A 23,801-nucleotide genomic window follows, 5' to 3' on the forward strand; every position below is an offset into this window, starting at 1 on the left:
TGCCACAAATTGGGTAAGGGCACTTTCACAAAATACAGCTTGTGTTCCTTCCCTATCATCCCTGCTGCATCTCATCCCATGCTGTTTAGGAGAGTCTCCCAACCACTTGGGCCAATTCGGAGGGCTGGGAATGGACAGAGGAGGGGACTAGGAAATCTCCTTTCATGTACAGTATTTTGTTCCTTTTAGAGTAGTGAGAATCTAAATCTGTCAGATGAACAATCCGTTTCAATGCTTTCTGTGACTCCAAAATAGATATATGTACAACGTCCATAAGAAACGTCATTAGTCTTTTGTTTTCCTTGAAATTCCTTGGAAAGATCTTCAGTATTCTCCCTCCTCCCTCCAAAAAAACACCCCTTGCCAAGAAGCCCTAAATAAGCTTCAACTTTTAGTTGTAAGTGAAATCTATTTTGTAGGGGGGAAATTGGTGGGAGCTTCAATTATGGGTCCCTAACTCTACAGCCTACAAATTAGAATTTGTCATTATAATAGACCTCCACAGATTAACCAACAGAGTTTTAAAGGTTTGCTTTAAAGCTTGTAGCCCTAGGAAAGTACATGCTAATTATCTTGAAGTTCTGAACAGTTTCTGAGCGCTTGGCTTATTGGACTTCCGGCAAATGGATTGGTGTTTGCTTTTCTATTTCTAATTTGTTGCTTGTTCCGAAATTCAGAAGAAATCATCTGTGGACGCCATGCTGAAATGGATGGTGTTGTTTAGGTGTGAGAAGGAGAAAGAAAGACTATAATCTCTGGTATTTGAAACAAATGTCTGAAAATCTCCTGGAGGAGCAAAGAAAAAAAATGTTGACCTTTTAACAAATGTATCTTTACACATAACTATTTCAAAATGCTCCCAGCTGTGGTGACTCATAAGTCACTGAAGCCCTGGTATATACTGTAGTGGAGCCTATGTTGTAATACAGCGAGAGAGACAGTATCCCAAAATCACCAGTTCCATTAGTCAGACAAAGGCCTCTCTACCTCTTATGTTTCATGATACTGACACTATTTGTTTGACCATGGCAGTGGTAGGGAGATAATCAATGGATGCCAATGAATGGGAACTGCAACTACATTATTTGATTTCTAAAGGGCAGGTTTCAAAAGGAGCTAGAAAATCTAGATAGAGTGGAAGGTTGGGTTAGGGGCTTTATATGATTGAATACAAAGGCTAGTTAGAAGTACTCTAAGGGAGGACATCATTCATAGTTTCCCTATCAAACTCAATCAAAGGACTCCTTTTCCTCCTGGCAAGGAACAACAGCACAATCCTATGCATGCTAATTCAGAGGTGCATCCCATTAAGTTAAATGGGACTAACAGGTAAATGTGTATTGCCTTAAATGAGAGATTAAGAACAATAGAGAGGCTCGGAAGCATGTGATCCCTCTGTAGAAAAGGCGAGTAGAAAATACATGGGGGGATTCAATATTACACAGAATATAAAGGGCAAATAAATTAAGTTATAATAAATAAGAAGTAAAGAGAACAAGCAAGGCTTAGATTGTTGTTGAAGGACAGATAGGGAGGAGAACACCTGCTGTCACAATACAGGAGTCTATATTTCAGTTGATAGTTTTGGTTTGCAAATTACTTGGCCAGATGTTGATCTTCCAAGCCTTGGATTCCAAGGCAATATAGATATTGTTAAAAAGGGCTGACACAACCCTGGATAAACATATACTGACCTTATATCTATCCATTAAGAGGTTCTGCTTACAGGCAGTCCCTTCTGCTTAGCAGAAGCTGAAATATCTTGTATTCTTTATTAGTTTCACCAGTGTCCAACCAAGTTCTGGCCATACTGTGGAATGTTTCCTCCTTTCCTCCCCTTGTGCACCCCACATTTGCTCTGTGGGTTACTCCAACTACCTGGAGCAGATCTGGGATGGCACAATGGCAGGAGAGGAAGGGCAAGTTCCATTTCCTGAGTGGAAGTCACTCTGCACTTGTAATAGTTTTATTGGATTCAACCCAGAGACTAGAGCTATAGAAATTCTTATCTGTTCAGGTTTCTGATCACCATCATTTCAGGAGCAGGACCAATTCAAGAATTAAAGGTAAAGGTAAAGGGACCCCTGACCATTAGGTCCAGTCGTGCCCGACTCTGGGATTGCGGCGCTCATCTTGCTTTACTGGCTGAGGGAGCCGACGTCCAGCTTCTGGGTCATGTGGCCAGCATGACTAAGTGGCCTCTGGCGAACCAGAGCAGCGCACGGAAATGCCGTTTACCTTCCCGCTGGAGCGGTACCTATTTATCTACTTGCACAGTGCTTTCGAACTGCTAGGTTGGCAGGAGCAGGGACCGAGCAACGGGAGCTCACCCCGTCGCGGGGATTCGAACTGCCGACCTTCTGATCGGCAAGTCCTAGGCTCTGTGATTTAACCCACAGCGCCCCCCAAGGATTACCTGCTACCAAAAAACAGTTTCTCTGCAGTGCTTCATGTAAAAGTTTGCACTGGGGTTACACAATCAGTCACATGAGATTTCTCCATGCCAGGGCCAGCTAAATACAATGCAGTTACAACAAGGCAGGTTAAATCACAACCAGGCAAATAAACACATCAATACTGGCATCAGATTCCACTAAAAGCCTGGGCAAATCACCAGATTTTCAGCTGACATCTCAAACTTAAAAGACTGGTTGCTAGCTGCATCACAAAGGGGAAGGAGCTCCAGAACTGCATGAATTCCTGCAACACCTGGGATGTTTGCATCTTCAATGTGACAATTCAAGCTTTAGAAGTTGCTTTGGAAGCATGGCTCACAGTTCTGCCATTGCCACTTGTTTGTACATCTAGAGCAGGGCACTCTCAGTTCCCATCTGGTCTGTGTTCTCTCCTCCTCACCACAGTCCTCCTCCTCGGACCCATCCCCTCTTCCTTTCATCTGAATAAACTGCCCTAAGAAGAACAGGAAACTCTGTCCTTCCCACGACTGCTGGATGCATTCCTGCACTGGGCAGGGAGACTCTAAAACCATCCAGGGTATTACATCAGAGAAATGTCAACAAACCTAATGTGGAGTTTCATTTGCTGGCACGAGACAGAAAGGACCCCATGTTAATTAACAAATGAAATTCAAAAAAGTAACTTGGGAATAAGATAAGCAATAACTGACGGGTCGTCTTCTTTTTTCTTTTAAAGATGAGAATATTAAAGTGAAGTGTATCAAAAGCTGAGAACAAGCAAGAGAGCTTGCTCTTCCACTTCACAAGCATAATGCTTAATTATACTGAGCTAATTTAATTCTGCTCACTTAAATAATGAAAATGAACAACATAAATTTCTTGATCTGTTGAAAGTCACTCTGATTTGTTTCTTTGAACCAGTCACCAATCAGGCTTTGGAATGAAAATAGCTGGCACAGAGACTGATTCCATGACTCATATGGAGTTATATATATAAAACTAGCGCGTTTCCTGTTGAAGGAGCATCAACAAGAGGAACAAAAGAATTTCATGAATTCTGAAGATCATCTGTTTTACACACACACACGATCCTCAATACATGCAATTGCACACATTAATTCCCGTTGGGATATGTTTGGTAAATGTATAAGCAGCCCTTCAGTATAAAACTCCCAGGCTGCTATAGAAGACACAGAACAATAAAACCAGCTACAATTCTAACCAGCACTGGTGCTGGAGAAGACTCTTGAGAGTCCCATGGACTGCAAGAAGATCAAACGCATCCATTCTTAAGGAAATCAGCCCTGAGTGCTCACTGGAAGGACAGATTGTGAAGCTGAGGCTCCAGTACTTTGGCCACCTCATGAGAAGAGAAGACTCCCTGGAGAAGACCCTGATGCTGGGAAAGATGGAGGGCACAAGGAGAAGGGGGCAACAGAGGACGAGATGGTTGGATAGTGTTTTCGAGGTTACCAGCATGAGTTTGACCAAACTGCGGGAGGTAGTGGAGGACAGAGGTGCCTGGCGTGCTCTGGTCCATGGGGTCACGAAGAGTCGGACACGACTAAACGACTAAACAACAACAAACAACAATTCTAACCATTCCTACCCACTGCCAGCAAGGGAAAACTGGGGTTAAGCAAGTTACACCTGAGCTCCCTTCCCTCTAAGCAGGGCCGGCCTCACCATTAGGTAGACTGAGGTGGCAGTCTCAGATGATGGATTTTGGGTGCTACAAGAGGTCAGCAAATCCTTATTCATTTAATTTATTCTTCTTTGTATTTTACTTCCAGGGAGACGTATTGGTACATGTGGGATTTTCTGCCTCAGGTGCTAAAATACCTTGGCTGACCTTGGGTTCTAGGCACCTTGACGTGTGACCTTTGCTGCTCTGCCTCAGGTGGCAAAAACACCTTCTGCCTGGCAACTGCCAGCAACTGGAGAATACTTCCATTACAGGCTGAATGAGTTCCACCTGCTCAGCCCCACTCTCTTAGCTCAAGGGCTCTTGATGGGAGCTGCTGCCTGCAATGACACCAGGGATGAATGAAGATGAGAACCTGAATAATCCTGGTTCTTTATGGACACCATGTAATTTATGTTCCTATACTAGACTAGAAAATCTTTTGCAAGTCACTTTGAGAGCCTATAAAGCAGGGCTGAAGGGTGCTAAATAGAAAAAAAAGTTCCAACGAGTGCACTGACCAAAGAGCTTGAGAGGTTGCCATTTGGTTTGGAGCAAACCAAATTAACCATACAAAAGATGTTCAGGTAATCTGAAGGCAAAGTCTTTGCATTAAAGCATCCAAACTGAATTTTCTGAAGTTCACGTTTCTTAAGTCCATAAGGAAACTAATTGGCTGTGCCTTATTCCATAGTCATTTAATTGTCCTCTTCGACCTTCTATTACAACCTCCGATTACTTAGAACTCCTTCTAGGTCTAAACCCTGTGAGACAATGAGAAAATTAATTTACTAATGTCCACAACACTGTTTGCCAGGAATGTATCCCCAAGCATCCACTTTTGCAAATAGTCTCTCCTTGAATATATATGTAGCACTGCAAAGATTTGGTATGTAATTTGTTGAAACACTGCCTCTTCATTTCTAACACAAGTGAGTGAGTTTAATGTTCAGGGTTTACAGAGAATGGTGCAGAGAGAAGGGACACAAAGAGGTTATTCCCTATTACAACACTAGAACTTAGGCTTGTCAAGCAAAACTGATTCTCCTGAACCCACATGTCAGAGCTGGCCCAATATATTTTGGCATCTGAGGTGAACCACAAAGCCTCTCCTCTTCCTGGAGGGGAGGTGTTGTGAGTGGGAGCTGTTTCCCGCATTAGCAGGGGGGCATGTTTGGCCCCCTGCGTCACTTCTCGGCTGCCTCGCCACCCCCTTTTAGGCTGGCCAATAGGGTTGACATGGGGGCGGGGTTTAACCGCCTTTGAGCGGACGCAGCAGCCCCCGAGCCTCATTTAGTTCTTTGGCGGTGACAGATCACCCTCCCTCCCTCCCTTTAGGACAGTTTTGCTCTTGACCTTGGTATGGACATTGGTTGGTTGCCCTGGTTGTCCAGGAGGCTTGGTAGGAATTTTTATCCATTTGGCACATTGGCACCAGCCTCTTGGTTTTTCACCTACCTTGTAGCAAATCGTCACAACTTTTCTGGTATAGGCAGTCAGGCATTGGAATATGTGCTGTGTGTTGATGGGCGGGGTGTGGCCATCACCCCCCCCCCACACACACACACTTGTCGGGTATTTTGTTAAAGAAATCCAGCGGTTGTGGATTCTGTCTGATGCCCCCTGGTGACATCAGGGGAAGCTTCCAGTTGTATTTGCATCAACAAGCTCCTCCCACTGCTTGTTAACCAAAATACCCCCCCCCCCAGCGAGGGGTGGGCTCCTGTATAGGTTGTGTGATCCAATGCCTAAGCCAATACTACTCACATGCTATAACCAATAAAGTTGTGGCCTTTTTTAGCCCATTAACCTTAAATACATGTGTCCTTGTGTCTCCTTTCTCTCCACGCGGGTGGCGGGTCCTCGACTCACAAAATGGCACTCCCCTCCCCACCAGGAAAGAAGGGGTGAGTGAAGAGCTACATCAGGTACAAGAGGGGAAAATGTAGATATACATCGGGATCTGCTGCCCCTGTGGATCCTGCCATCTGAGGCAGTCGCCTCACCTTGCTTCATGTGTGGGTCAGTCCTGCCATAGGTAGTGGCAAACAATAGACTGGGCTTTAAGAACTTCCTGGACTGGGTGGAGAAGCCTAAGACAGAAGAGAAAAGGGCCAGTTAGATAACACAGCCTGGCCTCTTCAGATCTAGCTCTCACAAGACCTGCGAGTCCTATGAAAACTAGAGTCTAGGAAAAGGGGGGAAATTCGATTCTGTTTGCATTTAAGTGTGAACCTGTCAAGGTTCGGCCAAGGCTTCGGAAAGCTATTCCTTCCCCGGTTGCAGCAAGAGCAGAGAAAACAGGGAGAGTCCTTTTTAATGAGTTTTATTCAATCCTAATAGCGAGAGACAAAAGAACGCAACAAGCCTTAACATGGTGTTGTGCCAAACTAGACTCCTCCCTCCCTCCTTCTTTTTTTAATATATAATAATTTTTTATTAATTTTTCATTAATAACAATCCAATATAGACCACATCAATACAATACCAAACCATAATTCCATTAAAAAAGCCAATTGTCAGGGGCCAGTGAGATGTGTGGGGTATAAATAGCAAAATTATCATTATGGAATGGGACATCCCTATTTTCATCAGAGAAAATCCCCAGTCCTATCTGGACCTTCTCCAACACAAACGTTGTTGTGTTGTTGTTGTTTTTTTAAAAAATATAACACCCTTCATCCAAGGATCACAGGTCACAGGGCACTTGACAGTATAGCTGTACCACTAAACTATGGCCCTACCCTTGTGTAGTCCCTGGCACACATACATCAGGAAGAGCCAATGTGGTGCCCTCCAGGCGTTACTAGACTACAACTCCCATTGGCCATGTTGGCTGGAGCTGATGGGAGCTGCAGTCTTGCATACAGCCTGCCCCATCCTAGTGGCAGTTTGCAGTGGGGATAGATTACACTCTCCCAGTTTATTCAAATTTAGTCCATCAACCTGTGTTTATCTCGCAACATTTTCTTTAGAGTACTGCAACCCCTCATTATTCTATTAATACTTGAATATAATTCTGTTTTACAGAGGAATGAATTAAATGCCAGCTTTCTCCAGTAAGTCAGAGGTCCTGTGTTACGATATTTTTCTCACTCAAAGTATTTGTACAGGTCTTTTGCATTTTAAGAGACTCCACCCACCCCGACTTGGAAATTATGGAATATTCTTATATGACCTTTTGAAGGTAGTTTTTTTTAACCATCCCTGGAGGGAAAGGACATTGGCCAGTGTGCTTCATTTGTAATGTTATCAGTGCTCAATGATTTGAACAGCTGTCAAATGTACCCCACAGGTTTGTGGAATACCTGCTAAAAGGAGCTGTTTTGCACTCATCTAGCAGTTACTTAAATGTGTTTCTCACTGCATTAAGTGGGTTAATTCTTAAAACATTGATTCAAACCCTTAAGGGTAGACTCTGATGTGAATTATAGATAAGTGTGAATCTTACTAGGGGAAAACCCGCCTGTATCTGAAAAAGGAAAGCAGAGTTGGTGAAATTATGCTACTCCTGAATTTAAAATGCTTATTCTTCCCAGCACTTGACATTGATTGATTTGCCATTCATTGAAACTTCCAGCAACCCACCAAACTGGATTTAATTTTTTTGGAAGATTAGACTATTAGACAAGAGACACTAACATTAAACAAGGGAGGCTAGAGGAGCTTTACCTAACCTTGAGTCCCCATATGCTAGACTTCCATTATCTCCAGCCAACATAGCCAGTGGTCATGAATGATGAGATATTCAACAACCTTTGGGGACACGAGTTTAAGGAAATGTAGCCTCAGAGGTATTTGCTACAACTTTCCCAGCCTGGATTGCCCCTCTCTTCTCCCCTCAAAGCCATGAATAACTACATGAGAAATATGGGGAGCAGGCCAGCTCAGGCAGCCGTGACATGAACAGAAGCATGCTGAGGCCTAATTTGTTTGGAATTGATAGATTTGGGTGAATTAATTTTGAATCTTTTAACCCATTTCAAAGTATTAATTGTGAACTGTCAAACTGCTATTGCATACATGTTTCATTTAGTTGGATAAGTGGTCTAGTGGGGGAGGGGGGATAGGACAGCACAACCCTGGAACAATTTTTTTCAGAGCAAAAGTGATGATGTCATCTGCCTGGTGTAACTGATGGACCTTCTTTGCTCTGGAAAGCCAAAGAGGTGATAACAAGGCTTTCAAAATTGTTTCTGGGAGATTGGCATAGAATAAGCTAAGGTGATGTATGGAAGTGAGAGCTGATCATAAAGAAGGCTGATCGCCGAAGAATTGATGCTTTTGAATTATGGTGCTGGATGAGACTCTTGAGAGTCCCATGGACTGCAAGAAGATCAAACCTATCCATTCTTAAGGAAATCAGCCCTGAGTGCTCACTGGAAGGACAGATCCTGAAACTGAGGCTCCAATACTTTGGCCACCTCATGAGAAGAGAAGACTCCCTGGAAAAGACCCTGATGTTGGGAAAGATGGAGGGCACAAGGAGAAGGGGACGACAGAGGACGAGATGGTTGGATAGTGTTCTCGAAGCTACTAGCATGAGTTTGACCAAACTGTGGGAGGCAGTGGAAGACAGGAGTGCCTGGCATCCTCTGGTCCATGGGGTCACGAAGAGTCGGGCATGACTAAACGACTAAACAACAACAACAAGCTAAGGTGGGCTCATTCTTTTGTTCATATATTCATTTATTCACTCTTTCATTTGTTTGTTCCTTCTTTCCTGATGTGGTTTCTACTGCACGCTAGTTGTCCAAATAGCAACACTCCTTTACAAGATTATTTACATTTCTAATTAGCAGTTAAAAGTTGCATCCCAACTGCTATAGATCTTTTGTTAAAACTTGGTGTGGTTGACAAATGAAACTGACATTGTCAGTAGAAAACACCACTAAATTCACTGAAGATTACCCCCAGGTAACTCTGCATAAAAGCTATCAACTCTCATTGAGGGTGCAGCTATAGGGCTGTCATAACGAGCACCCACACTTCAAAATCTACCACTACACCTCTGTGCATATGCAAAGCAGACTGAGAAGCTCCACCCTCTATCATCCCTTTTCAACCAAATTTCCCCTCAAGTCAATTTAGATCCAAAATGATGGCATCTGATTTATCTAATTAATATAGCATATCCATGGCCAGATGAGAAACCATCGATGATCTTAGAGTGAAATACACTGGCAGAGCTAGGAAAACTGTCTTCAGGAGCCACCTTAATAAATCTTGCAAAAAGAAAAATCTGGAGATTGTATATGTTTAGCCCATACCAAAGAGAGAGAGGGAAAGAGGCCTATAAATGCTCCCCCTATATAGGCTGGCTTTATTATATATCTCAAAAGCAATTTCAAAAGCTTCTGAATTATGCTCCTTTTCAGCTTCTAGGAGAACTTAGAGCAATAAAAGGAGAAAAGTAGCCTCCGAAGTTCATTTTCATATAGATTTATAGGAAAACTGCTTTGATGTCTTCTGCATTCCCTTGCCAGTTAAAGGAGGAACTTCTATTAAATTTAACACCACCTCCCTCACTCCTTTTCTCTCTGCTTCTCCTGCTCGTTTTCGGCTCCCCCCCCCCCCCTTTGTGCTTCAAACCTCATTTATCTTTTATGAGTACTGGGCATCGTGCCATAATAATGCTGTGAATAATACAAGACTCCTGTAACCATTCAGAGTTTTTACTTTTCTTCCCCCAATCAACACATCGCATTATTGACTTTCTCATTCAAGGAGGTGCCATGAATGGTCCAGTGCTTATAAGCACTGCAGTGTGCTATTCAACACAGTGAATAGACAATGTGATAGCGATAGCCAAACTTTTGGGGATGCATTATGTGCTATGAATGCACAAGGCAATTGCTCCCACTCCCAATGATACCAACACAGGCATTTAAAGGTGCTGCAAACCCTCTGCTTCTGTTGACTGCAATGGAAGCCCGCTGCAAGGTTCTGAACTCCTGAAATTAGGTCACCAAGAGACATACATTTTGTTGCTACTTTTGAGAAGTTCAATGGGATTTGCATTTCTAGGGCTCCAGGAAAGAGGAGTAAGAAGTGCTGAGAATGCATTCAGTCTTTCTGGTACTGTGGCCCATATCTACTCCCTTTTAAACAAAAGGAAACATGTGGCATTGCTTTCACTGAATGTGCTGCCAATTCTTCTCTATTATTATGAGTGTTGATGCGCCCGCTCTGATATTTCTGTGCATGCTTTTGTGCATTTTTATCTGCACATGGATGCTTTCAGGTTAACTCTGTCTTGATGTTTCCCATCCACATTAGCAGGTGGTGCTTGATGGGGTGTATTTGCACAGTACATTGTACCTCTCCCTCAGTTACTACTTCCCTACTCTGCCGAAAACCTGAGGTCCATTGTGGGCACAAGCCCACGTGTTTGTTTACCTGCATGGAAGCATCTTTTAAAAAAATATGTCAGTGGAACGGCATAATAACAAACAATTAGCAAAGCCAACAGTTCAAGCATGTTTCACAGTGGGCAAGTTGACCATTTTTAAAACAACCAACCAACTAAACATACATGCTTTTTGGTGTGTCAGAAATAGGCTGACAACAGGAAAGCTAAAACAATATGAATATATTTTTTGACACATTTGTGTTTCTCATATGCCGAACTTAACCTGTGAAAAGAGGATAACAATGTTGATTATGATAACAAATCGTCACAGTGATAAGTTGTTGATGATGCATTGCAAGGTTTTAGGGTAAACAAAGGTCTTGACAGTTTTTTGCATGGAAGACTAATAGTGCAATCCTAAACCACCCTTACTAAGAGGTAAGCCACATTGTGCTAAGTGATACTTACTTCTGAGTAAACATGCTTAGGATCGTACTGTCCATCATGGAGTTTGGATGTTCAGAGGCCGGTCTCCTTTCCCACATGAACCTGGGAGTTAGAGCTTCCATCTAGGGAAGGAGGTGTAGATACATAATTTCTCTCTTTTTCTCTTTTGGAAGGCAAGGGCTGATTTACTGTTCAGTTTTCAACACTATGCAGAAAACTCTTGCTGAATGATCACCTTGTTACTATTTCTACTGAGTCAGCCCATATACTAGGTTAACTCACATTAACATTAATGGGAGTAGCGAGGCTTCAGCTGAGGGCCTCCCACAGAAAATGTATGTCACAGCCCTGAAGTATTTGCTTTGATTCTTATTTACAGCTCATACCTGTTATTTGGTGCATGCTTGTGGGCGAAATAGATGTCCTATATTTTATCTTTGGGATTTTCAACATTCCTGTTTGTTTGTTTTAAAAAATGGGTACTTGGAAACAATTGTGTCAGCATTATCTTGTTAACACAATAGGGAGTTGGACTAGATGACCCTCGGAGTCACTTTCAACTCTACAATTACATGATTCTATGATTTCCCATGTCTGAATGTAGCCTTAGTTGACAAGTCATGGGAAACCATGGCTTGCCATGCATAAGCCAATCACCTTCACTTCACTCCTCCGTGCTCTTCCACGGTTCCTGGCTTAGCATTACATCTAAACCAGGGGTCATAGTTCATTTCACTCCATACAAACCCAAACGATACTCCAAGGTTTGTTTTTGACGTACCCATTGTGGTTTGTTTCAGTGAAAACAAACCACAATCCCTGGTCGAGCTTTGTTTCCTCTGCATGCTGGCTGTATGAAGCAAAACAGCCCAGGTGAAACTGTAAACTGTGTTTCAGCGTGAGACATGAACAGGGCCAGGGTGACAAAGTGATGCAAGTTCTAGTTACAAGAATGACACAGTACAGTGGTACCTCGGGTTAAGAACTTAATTAATTCTGGAGGTCCTTTCTTAACCTGAAACTGTTCTTAACCTGAGGTACCACTTTAGCTAATGGAGCCTCGCGCTGCCGCCACGCCACTACCGTGCGATTTCTGTTCTCATCCTGAAGCAAAGTTCTTAACCCAAGGTACTATTTCTGGGTTAGGGGAGTCTGTAACCTGAAGTGTCTGTAACCCGAGGTACCACTGTATAAACAACGCTCCATTTAGTTGTAAACTAACATGGCTTAATGGTCAGATTTGCACCATTGTGTTGGAATTAGATGGAGATGCATCAGTAGGAAACTTGGATTTCTTGCTGATTTCGATCACTATTAAAATCACCAATTTAAAGCAATCCACTGGGCTCCCTGGTGAGTAGGTATAGGATTTACATCCCAAATCCTGCTAATTTACCACCTCATGCAATTTAGTTTGATGTTATTAACTTGCTATTGTTATGTGGAATAATTCCAGCAACTTTCTATCTTATGCTCCAGCTGCTTTCTGTCTGCCTATTCCCCCCCCCCATCCGCTCCCTGGCCTGTCTGGCACCAATCTTCGGTGTGAAATTGATGAAGGAAAATGGAAGGCACACAGCTTAGAAATCGCTTCCACTTTTAGTCCACACATTCTCCAATTTGTTTGGTTCTTACAGACATGGAGAATGCCTGTCAGCGAGCGGGTGTTTAAATGCAACAGGTGTTTGCCACCTGCAATTTCTTTTTTGCTTTGCTTTTCACAGTGATCAAAAGGGGGAAATTGTCGATGATATTTTAATTTCATCTGTTCGAGAAGAGGGAATAGTTTCTTTTTCAATGACGGGAAAAGTGTCAAATTAATGAACCAGAGAAGCTAGAAGAAGCCTCAAGGCTAGCATTCTCCAGCCAACTCTGCAACCGCCTTATTTAGGTGCATGGCATGATTCTGATGGGGTTTCAGCTCACTCTGATGCAAGGTCACACTATTTAAAATAGTGTGATTCTCGAGATCAAGATTCTTCTGCTGGGTATATTTACTGTTTTATTATTTATTTCCAATATTTATATACTGCTTGATTGTAATAAAACCTCAAAACAGTTTACATAAAGAATAAAACAATGAAATCATCATTGAATAAAGGGTTCGAAACAACTATTTAATTCATTTAAAAATAATTGAAATCAATGATAAAATACATGTCAACAGTCTAAATGTCTGGATAGGATTACCTCTACAAAAATGTTTTTAACTGAAAAAGAGTACAGCAAAGGTGTTTGCCTAATATCAATAGGCAGGGAGATCCAAAGTTTGGGTGACACCACACTAAAATATTGAATTATTACACATGCAGAATGAAGAAGAAGAGTTTGGATTTGATATCCCGCCTTTCACTCCCCTTCAGGAGTCTCAAAGTGGCTAACATTCTCCTTTCCCTTCCTCCCCCACAACAAACACTCTGTGAGGTGAGTGGGGCTGAGAGACTTCAAAGAAGTGTGACTAGCCCAAGGTCACCCAGCAGCTGCATGTAGAGGAGCGGAGACACGAACCCGGTTCCCCAGATTACGAGAATGAGAATGTTACACCTGTAACAGTGTCAGTTCCACAGATCAAAGTGGTCAGTTGGGCATACATGCAGTAAAGTGATCTTGCATGTATAACCTAACCAGAGATACATGCTTTTAAAGACCCGCTGATTTCAGTGCTGGAGAACTAAACACATGCTTAGGTCTCCTATTTAATTTCAGAATTTTCTGGATGAAAGCAGAGACACTCCTGAGAGTGGGTAGAATCTAGCAGCGCAGAAATGTGACTTTACAATGAACAATGCTGATGCTTCACAATCCAAACTCAAGTGTGACACAGGCACACAGCGGAAACGAACATGAAAACAGGAGGCTCCAGATGACAAAAGCATAGCTGTCAAGTGTCCCTTATTTGAAGGGACAGTCCCTTGTTCCAGCGCCATGTCCCGCTGCTGTCCCTTATTGGTGGATGTCCCTTAAATGATGTCCCTTAAATTTCAAAGGAAGCAGCTCCTCTCCCTCCCTCCCTGCCAGCCAGGGAGGAGGGAGGCTCCAACTGTGTTGCTTGGCTGTGTTGCTCACCCAAAAAAAAGTCTAAGAATGACTGGGGGGTGGAGCTTGCATGCCTTGTGTGTGGCTAGTTAATACAAGCTGAGGGTTTTTTTGAATGCTGGACGCCATTTTGTTGCACATGCTGCTGCAAACTTTGCAGTGCAAAGCCAGGCCGGGGAGCCATCTTAAGTTGAGGCTGCATAGGCCTTGTGGTACATGTGATTCAGATTCTATTCAGTTGAACCTCTGGTTACAAAGTTGGTTGGACAGTGTTCTCGAAGCTACCCGCATGAGTTTGACCAGACTGCAGGAGGACAGGAAGACTGGAGTGCCTGGAACAGGTGAGGCTGCAGGTCCCTTATTTTGGATGCTGTTCCCTTATTTTCAAGGCTGCTGGTCCCTTATTTTCAAATCTGTAAGTTGACAGCTATGCAAAAGCAGCAGCAAGGAATGCCACACATGACATTGAGAATTAAGTTCCTAAGCTGCATATATGCACTGTACTGATTGCTCTTATTCCACCTACAGAGTATTGGCCCATTTTGCAGCTAAGGAATACTGCAGCACAGATTCTTTACAGAGCTTTTGAACAATAGATCAGACCAAAGGTCAAGACAAATATAAATGGGCTCTGTACAATTCTACTTAGAATCACAGACTTGTAGAGTTGGAAGGGACAAACGAGGGTCATCTAGCCCAAACCTCTGTAATGCAGGAATCTTTTTGCCCAACATGGGGCTCAAACCTCATTCTCTACCAGCTGAGCTATCATGTACGTAACATCAATCTTCTGTCTTCAGAAGTTAAGAGATCCTGAACTTCAATATATAGTTCTAATACAGTTTCCTTTGTCAGATTTAAAAGCAATAGAAGTTAATCGTGTGCAACTTTTGTGTCTTAAAATTGCATCTTTTCTCCAGCAATGTAAGACATAGTGCATCCACAACTAAGATCACAATCCTGTACCCACCTAGCTGGAAATAAGTTCCATTGATCTCAACGGATCTTACATCTGAATGGATGTGTTTCTTAAAAGTGTTCTTGAAGTGTCTTTCAGTAACAGATAGTGGTGATGTTGAATATATTTTGCTCTTTTGGAGTGATATCACTTTAGATCTGAAGCTAAAGAGCTTTATATCAGGATGTGCTCACTTCTGAAGTTAAGGGACTCATTTTCTGTAAAGATGTAGAGTTTCTTCTCCTTTTGCATGGTCCATATAATTCTAGCCTAATCTTTCTGCTGGCCTAATGTCCCATTTGGCCAGGCCTTCTAATGGATTCATCATTTGCTTGTGGTTTGGATTAATTTCTGTTCTCTGTGTCCACATGCCATATCAACACAAGGCAAATTGTACCAGATGCAGTTTAGGTGCTCCTCAAAGGAATACTAGTATAATGAGCAAATGAGAGCAAAACTTTACCCCTGTCACGCTATTATCAGCCTCTCTTTTTGCTTGAGGGGACAACAGGTCCTGGCAGACATGCTAGAAGAAGGTGGCAGCCTGAAGAATAAGCCAGGATGGCAATCTTTCTTCTTCTTCATCATCATCATCATCTGGGACAGACACAGGCCAGATCTGATCAGGCACAGCTCCCAATTCGGCCCACAAAGCCGTTTCCATTTCCTAAACCACGCCCTCCTGCACCACACTTGATGCCATATGTCAATCTTGCAGAGGATTCCTACAGAAAGGTGGCTTAAAGTCAGCTGGTGGGTGGTGAATTTAATCCTGCTGGATCAGCAGCACAGCCGTGGGAAATTCAACTGTGCAGGTGATCATTGGAGAAAGCAGCTTTTCCAGATGTGGTTTCTGAGTGCATGACAACCAGATGAGCATTGGTTACTTAAGAGCTGCTGTGCATGGAAATTTTATAGGTGGGTGGGGCAGCCCATCAGTCAGTATTCTGATGATATAATGACATCAGGTGACTAACAAGGAGGCTGTCAGTCAAGTGCATCTGAAGAGGTGGCGACCAATAAGAAACTGACCCTCTAGGCTCAAAAGGTTCCCTACCCCTGCAGGTTTCTCTACAGGATAAGTACAGGCTCTACCACTGAACTTTGGTCTCTGTCTTTATAGAAAATGTACATACTTTTTTAAAAAAAAGGTAAACAGAAATAATGCAAGATGAATCATTTTCCTGTTGTATTTATTAGCTATGTTTCCCTTATGTTCTGTGCCAAACAGCTACGGGATAAAACAAAGTTAATATCTGGTACGTAGTGTGTGTAAAAAATGATAAAGCTCTTAAGAGGCTGTTTGGCTTCTGTTTTGGGATGTTGACAGCTATTGGATTCTTCTTTAGTGGTTCCAAATTTAATAAGGCCAAATAAATCTCTAAGAAAACACTTCAAACTAGCAGCATTCTTCTGCTTTATTTTTCTGTTCAAAGTGAAAAGTCTTCCTCTTTTGCATTTTCTTCCTCTCTACGGATTTCATGGCATTACTTGGACAAATGAGAGGCGTTCTGACTTAAAAGGGGCTATGGGGAAGAGTGCCCTAGCTCTGCCCCAGTCTGTGTCATGGGGGGCAATCCGGGGGAGGTTTCCTGCACATTTTTTGACATATTATATTGTATTTCATTTTTTATGTCTTTGGAATATTTATTCTTTTTATATATATAAAAACTCAAACACTTATCTGCTATTTTGTTTTACATTTCTTTATCATTTATGCATTTTCTGCTTTTAATATCTCTATAAGCTTCACTGAACAATTTGTGAAGAGGGGAGATGCACTGAATAAGCAAACTCTGCTTTAACTAGTTCAGACTTCCCAAACGGGTGCCCTCCAGATGTTTTTGGACTAAAACTCCCACCAGCCCCAGCCAGCATGATTTCTAGTCCAAAACACTCAGAGGGACCAGCTTGGGGAAAGTTGAACTAGGATAGCTTCAAAATGTAGTTCTGGAATTGGGACACATGTGCAGTTTGCTGCAGCTTTTATTTATTTCAGTTCATTTGCCCACCACCACTCAGTTTATTTAAATGTGTATTGACACTGATGGTGAAACAATGCAAATGGGTTGTATGAATGTTGTATTTTAATGTTTTGTTGGAAGCTACCCAGATGGGTGGGGTATAAATAATAATAAATAAATAAATAAATAATAAAAGTGGTGCTGTGGGTTAAACCACAGAGCCTAGAACTTGCCGATCAGAAGGTTGGCGGTTCGAATCCCTGCAACGGGGTGAGCTCCAGTTGCTCGGTCCCTGCTCCTGCCAACCTAGCAGTTCGAAAGCACATCAAAGTGCAAGTAGATCAATAGGTACTGCTCCAGTGGGAAGGTAAATGGCATTTCTGTGCGCTGCTCTGGTTCGCCAGAAGTGGCTTAGTCCTGCTGGCCACATGACCCGGAAGCTGTACGCCGGCTCCCTCGGCCAATAAAGCGAGATGAGCACCGCAAACCCAGAGTCGGTCACAACTGGACCTAATGGTCAGGGATCCCTTTACCTTTTACCCAGATGGGTGGGGTATAAATAATAAATAAATTATTATTATTATTATTATTTATTTTTATTATTATTAGAATGTAGCATCAATATTGCTTTTGTCTGGTTTTCATATGCCCTGGGAAGCACTGTGAAAGATTCTTGATACAACTATACATAGCATTACATCAAAATTGTTTTTATTTTTTTATTGTTTTATCAGTGCATGTCAGGCATGTCAGCAGAACACCATACTACAATAATGTTGATGGGGGTAATCAAGAAGCAGTTGACTTTATAGAAACTTGGTACCTCTCTGCTACCTGCTTGATGGACAATAGTGTGACATCCTCTGCACACTCACGTAAAACTCTGGAATAACAACATATTTCACGGGGGTATACTGTATTATGGTAACTTGTTACTGCACATTCCTATCTGCGTCAGTTTGAAAACTATGAAAGACCATTGATGCAACCACATGTCTAATCACAGCAATGGTGTTTTGTGCAGTATTTCATGGATACGCATGTCTGCTTCTGTAAAGTGTGTGTGGGAACTGAAAACTCTTGTGCATGCAGTGTGCTGTCCAATTTTTTGAGTGGGTGGGAATCGGAACGGGGATTATTCAAAATGCTTCACTTTCACTTTGAAGACAAGGCCAGGCAATACAGAATTCCCCAACCCTGGCAAGTGTTGTGAGACGTGTGGCATTGGTTACAGGGAGACAACCTTCTCAGTGCTTAGCACCCCAGCTGTGAAATGCCCTCCCCAGAGAAGCCCAACCTGGTGCCTTATTTCTGCTCCTTCCGGCACCAGGGGCAGATATTGTTTTATTCCCCCAGACCTTCTTTAGAACATCTGTGAACATTTTGCAACACTAGTTTTTTACGGACCATGTATGTCCAGTCATTGTATGAAACTAGTTTTATTTATTTTTCTCGCTCTGTTGATTTTTATGTTGCAGTTTGTTACTTTCATGCTTTTATAATTCTACCTTGTATCTTATACTATTGGGCAATCTGGAAAAAAGAAGACTGAAAATATCCAGATGCAAAGAATATCAAAAGTGTCCCTTCGGCTAACTTATCTAGTTCTGATGACTTTTAAAGTATGAACACTTTTCTTGGCTCTGTGGTAGCTTGGGTGGAATTCAACTAAGTTTTACTCAGAGTAAACCCACAGAAATTAATGATTAAGGCGCATTAATTCCAATGAGTAACCTTTAGCTGAATACCACTACATTTTATTCCCTTTTCTGCTTTCCTTCTTAATATGGTATTTAAAGACTTGCACGGAAGGAGAGAGAAAAAATGTTAGAGGAGGATAAAATCTTTAAATCTGGGAAGCAGTGGTGGAATCTTTACCCCTCCAGTAATAAGTTCATAGCAGTTCTCTAATTATAACAATAGTGGTGCTCACATATCCTACGGCAGTTGGGGAAAAAAATAGTTTGACTGGTATTCCATCATCCCCCCTCCAACTGCTAAATCTTTAATAGCATTTGTAATCTCTCCTGTCATCAAATAAGCTTCCAATAATAATTTATCTTTAGTTCTCCTCATAGGGCTCTGCCTTGAGTAGGTAGTAAGAAATGTGCAGCACACAGCTAAATACCCGAGCAGAGCTAGCTCAAGAGATGTATCCTCTCTAGGCTTAATTATATCAAAATTAATACACCAATGCATTAAAATTAAATGAAAATTAATTTTTTATTCTAGATACGTGTGGTATAAATTAAACAAGAAATTGATGACAGAAACTCATTCTTTGTTTGAAACAGTTTCAGCAGTATTAATATGCCTTACCTTACTTCTTGAATGCTAATTCAGAACTCCTCCTGAGCAGTGTTAGATTTTTCCAAACTCGTGAGAAGCCAAGGCTCAGTATTTAGATTGGAAGCTTACAATCTAAATGCTGAGTTTCAGCCCCTTGTGAGTGAGCAGAAGAACATCCTGATGGATCGTGGTCCATCTAGTCCAACATCCTGTTCTTACAGCAGCCAACCAGATGCTTGTCAGAAGTCCTGAAGCAGGAACAGAGCGCCCAAGCATTCTCTCCTCCTGCAGCTTCCAGCAACTGGTATTCAGAAGCGTTACTGCCTCCAGCAATGGCCAGTGTGGTGTAGTGGTTAAGAGTGGTGGACTCCTAATCTGGTGAACCGGGTTCGCGTCTCCGCTCCTCCACATGCAGCTGCTGGATGACTTTGGGCTAGTCACCCTACTCTGAAGTCTCTCAGCCTCACTCACTCACAGAGTGTTTGTTGTGGGGGAGGAAGGGAAAGGAGATTGTGAGCCGCTTTAAGACTCCTTAGGGTAGTGATAAAGCGGGTTATCAAATCCAAACTCTTCTTCCAACCATAGAGGCAGAGCATAGCCATCATGTCTAGGAGCCGTTGCTTAGCCTTCTCCCATCACTAACTGCTGGGGGAGAAAATGCCATAGTTTAACAATGGGCTGTGTAAATAAGTACTTTCTTTTTCTACAGGGTAGCTCAGTCAGTAGAGCATGAGCCCCTTAATCTCAGGGTCGTTAGTTTGAGCCCCACATTGGGCAAAAATATTCCTGCATCTCAGGGGGGATGCACTAGACATCTATATGATTCCATGATCTGTACCGAATCTTCTAATTTTTAGCTTCATTGAATGTCAACAAGTTGTAGCATTATGGGAGTAAAACTTTTCTCTATCCACTCTCTGTGCCATGCATATTTTTTAATAAGTTTCTATGGTGTCATCTGCTACTTGTCTTTCCTCTAAAGATCTTTTACAGAGGACAGTCCTCTGTTTGAAGGAGTCGTTTATTTGATGGGCTGTCCTGTCCACATCTGTTCAACCGCACATTGAGAGAGCAAGGAAGTTGCTAGCACTTTGAGAGCAGACTGAACAGTCACATGGATCACCTGGTCACAGTTTCCCCCACTATGGTGAGATTATTGTATTTTTATTTAAATTATAGTAATCATTTATAAATAGGCATTATAATTTAGCATATTCCTTTTTTTTCAAATCTGAACCTTCTTTCATCCACTTTTGCAATATAAAATACATGGATGAACCTTTTCCAATGATGTAACACAGGTGCATTTTATTACTCAGGGACCTCTACCAGAGGAAGCCATCCTGAGCTGAATTTCTAGATTGTTTGAATCACAGAAAAAGTAATTGGATCTATACAGTATCCATTTGTTTTGTTTTAAACTTTATTGAAATTCAAAAATAACATAAATAATATACACACTCTTAATTCGACAAAAAAGAAAGTGTTCATGTACAAATATTCTTCTATGAATTTACAATAATTAAGCTTAGGTTAAATTTGTACAGTCTCCTCTTTCCTATCTTTTTCCTAACATAAAATAGACTTCCTATCCTTACCTGAAGTAAAGTTCCTTTCTACTGTTGAATGTACTTCCTTGTTACCTTATTCTCTCTGTATTTTCTAATACGTTCTTACAACAGTTTGTACCCTTTACCTTAGCTGTCACTTTAAACAAGGGTCATTCGAATGCTGCCATAGATATTGCACCACTATTATATTTCTGTATGTAACTCTTATACATTTCCCATTTTTGGAAAAAATGATTGTTTTGTATAATAGTATTTGTTAATAGACCTCAGTCCTGAACAGGCATTTGCTTGAACACACAAGGGCTAAAAAACTGGATGGGAGCAGGGTGAACCTCCAAGCCCTGCCCTCAATGGTGCTGGTTGTGCAGTGCTTCATTAGACCTTCATGTATTTAGCATCGATTGATTTCCCTTAGAAATCCATTGCAGCCCACTAAACCTGTGGTCGAAAGAGGAGTCCACATGCCTGGGGACACTGGGGACAGAACATGCATGCATGGACCCTAAAGAGTTGGCCAGTCAAATTACTGCGAATAGGAAATGTAGGCCTTGGGTTTTACCTGAAGTGTCTAGGACAGAGGCTTTATGGTTATGTGGAAATCTAAATGGGCATTTTTCTATGAGCAATCTCACTAATATACAATATTTGTATAACACTTCCACATTTTGAAGCAATAGCAAAATATTCAATATGACATAGATTCATGCTGAAGGATGAATTTCATTAGCTATTTGTCATCATGACATCTACAAGATATCTGCTAAAAGTTACATGACAAACTGATGATAGAAAAACAATTCCATTTTCTGGGCTCTGCACCTTCGCTGCGATGTCAAAAGATTACACAGCCCTCCCCTCCTTTTTTTGCCCTAGATTGGTTGCAAATGTTTGCCTCAGTTTAATCAGAGATGAATTATCCATGGGTTTTGCAGAAAGGCTTAGATGTAGGATGAAAGAGGAAAAGGAAAGCGGCCTGATAGAGAGCCAAATGTGCCAGTTTGGTTATGCGTTTCCGATGCCAACCCAAGTCTCACTGTACACAGCAGCAAATGAGCTCAGCTGAGAATTGTACCTTCAGTGTTCAGCTTGTGTACAGTGTATAAATCTTTTGTTTGGTATCACTGAGGGTTCTTGTTTTTAAAAAAACTGTCAGTCATAACTATCTTTCCTGTGATCCAATTCTAGCCATCTGGATAATCTTGTACAGTAAAAGAAAATATTTCCCAAGAGAGCTTGTAATTAGTGATTTAATTTTTCTTGTTTTTTTGTTCTTTAAAAACCCAAGATACAAAAAGAGAAGCAAGAAAATCCAGAGGCTTTTAGTGTTTGCCACAATGAATTTTGTGGTTGTCTAAAAACACACACAAGTAGTGGCTCTTTTAGATAAAGAACTGAGAGTTGGGGGTGTTAAGAGTTGTTGCAACAGAACCCCTGACTTTGGACTTTGTGCAGAGTAGGATTGCTGCTGCCGCTCTGCCGGTGAGTCTTGGGGAGGACCGCTCCCCCCTGAAGCCCATTCTCCATTTTGGGCCTGGGGGCGGGCCCCATACTCCACCTCAGCACATAAGGCTCCAAGGAGGCCTCGGAACATTGCTGCTGCCGCTCTGCCGTGAGTTTGTGGGGAGGACCGCTCCCCCCTGAAGCCCATTCTCCATCTTGGGCCTGGGGGTGGGCCCCATACTCCACCTCAGCACATAAGGCTCCAAGGAGGCCTCGGAACATTGCTGCTGCCGCTCTGCCGGTGAGTCTTGGGGAGGACCGCTCCCCCCTGAAGCCCATTCTCCATCTTGGGCCTGGGGGCGGGCCCCATACTCCACCTCAGCACATAAGGCTCCAAGGAGGCCTCGGAACATTGCTGCTGCCGCTCTGCCGTGAGTTTGTGGGGAGGACCGCTCCCCCCTGAAGCCCATTCTCCATCTTGGGCCTGGGGGTGGGCCCCATACTCCACCTCAGCACATAAGGCTCCAAGGAGGCCTCGGAACATTGCTGCTGCCGCTCTGCCGGTGAGTCTTGGGGAGAACCGCTCCCCCCTGAAGCCCATTCTCCATCTTGGGCCTGGGGGCGGGCCCCATACTCCACCTCAGCACATAAGGCTCCAAGGAGGCCTCAGAACATTCCTGCTGCCGCTCTGCCGTGAGTTTGTGGGGAGGACCGCTCCCCCCTGAAGCCCATTCTCCATCTTGGGCCTGGGGGTGGGCCCCATACTCCACCTCAGCACATAAGGCTCCAAGGAGGCCTCGGAACATTGCTGCTGCCGCTCTGCCGGTGAGTCTTGGGGAGGACCGCTCCCCCCTGAAGCCCATTCTCCATCTTGGGCCTGGGGGCGGGCCCCATACTCCACCTCAGCACATAAGGCTCCAAGGAGGCCTCGGAACATTGCTGCTGCCGCTCTGCCGTGAGTTTGTGGGGAGGACCGCTCCCCCCTGAAGCCCATTCTCCATCTTGGGCCTGGGGGTGGGCCCCATACTCCACCTCAGCACATAAGGCTCCAAGGAGGCCTCGGAACATTGCTGCTGCCGCTCTGCCGGTGAGTTTTGGGGAGGACCGCTCCCCCCTGAAGCCCATTCTCCATCTTGGGCCTGGGGGCGGGCCCCATACTCCACCTCAGCACATAAGGCTCCAAGGAGGCCTCGGAACATTGCTGCTGCCGCTCTGCCGTGAGTTTGTGGGGAGGACCGCTCCCCCCTGAAGCCCATTCTCCATCTTGGGCCTGGGGGCGGGCCCCATACTCCACCTCAGCACATAAGGCTCCAAGGAGGCCTCGGAACATTGCTGCTGTCGCTCTGCCGGTGAGTCTTGGGGAGGACCGCTCCCCCCTGAAGCCCATTCTCCATCTTGGGCCTGGGGGCGGGCCCCATACTCCACCTCAGCACATAAGGCTCCAAGGAGGCCTCGGAACATTGCTGCTGTCGCTCTGCCGTGAGTTTGTGGGGAGGACTGCTCCCCCCTGAAGCCCATTCTCCATCTTGGGCCTGGGGGTGGGCCCCATACTCCACCTCAGCACATAAGGCTCCAAGGAGGCCTCGGAACATTGCTGCTGCCGCTCTGCCGGTGAGTTTTGGGGAGGACCGCTCCCCCCTGAA

Source organism: Podarcis muralis, chromosome 1 (genome assembly GCF_964188315.1).
Source record: "Podarcis muralis chromosome 1, rPodMur119.hap1.1, whole genome shotgun sequence".
Lineage (NCBI taxonomy): Eukaryota > Metazoa > Chordata > Lepidosauria > Squamata > Lacertidae > Podarcis > Podarcis muralis.